At 51.6% G+C, this 796-nt stretch overlaps 1 pseudogene; it reads left to right on the top strand.

The window, feature by feature from the left end:
* The first annotated feature begins 215 nt into the window (after positions 1 to 215).
* On the top strand, positions 216 to 346 carry LOC114508296 (annotated as a pseudogene).
* Positions 347 to 796: the final 450 nt, after the last annotated feature.

Genomic DNA, 796 nt, shown 5'->3' with positions numbered 1-796 from the left:
CGTCGTAAACACCAGCCACACAGGATGAGTCCCAGTGCGTGTGAAGGGCCTGACAGCCGTGAAGCCCCGGAGCCAGCAGGAAGGGCAGGGCGGTGACAGAGCCCACCCCGGACACAGTCGTCACCAGAACCGGGACTTCCCCCTCGGCTGGAGGCATTGCAGTGGGAGCTGAAGGAGGGAGTAGCGCCCTCTTAAACCCAGTTCTCAGTGGAGCCGTGGCTTCCTGGCCTTTTGGCTGAGATCAGCTGTAGTATCTGTTCTTACCAGTGTAGGGGGAGCCAGTTCTTTTATTTATTTATTTTTTAAAGAGAACTATTATTCTACTTTATTGACTTGGAAAACTATTCTTTTAAAAAAAGATTTATTTATTTATTTATTTATTTTTAGAGAGGGAAGGGAGGGAGAAAGAGAGAGAAATATCCATGTGCTGTTGCTGGGGGCCATGGCCTACAACCCAGGCATGTGCCCTGACTGGGAATCGAACCTGCGATGCTTTGGTTCGCAGCTTGTGCTCAATCCACTGAGCTGCGCCAGCCAGGGCCCCAGTTCTTTTAAGTCAGGATCCTGCACAGGTGCACTTACCACCTTCCCCGTAGGAAACACACATCTCTCTGCCTGCACGTTAAAGGCACAGCGGCAGGTCGTGGTGCGTGTGCGCGTGTGCACTTGGGTGGCTGTGAGAGTGACGAGCAGACCGGGGGGTGTAGTCTGTATATAGGGGAGGGGGAGGCAATATGTGTGTGTGTGTGTGTGTGTGTGTGTGTGTATATGTATAATCTCCACTTCCAAGTTCAAA

The sequence above is a fragment of the Phyllostomus discolor genome, chromosome 10 (assembly GCF_004126475.2).
Source record: "Phyllostomus discolor isolate MPI-MPIP mPhyDis1 chromosome 10, mPhyDis1.pri.v3, whole genome shotgun sequence".
NCBI classification, from domain to species: domain Eukaryota; kingdom Metazoa; phylum Chordata; class Mammalia; order Chiroptera; family Phyllostomidae; genus Phyllostomus; species Phyllostomus discolor.
The sequence above is the reverse complement of the archived record's forward strand: the minus strand, read 5'-3'. Positions and strand labels throughout refer to the sequence as shown.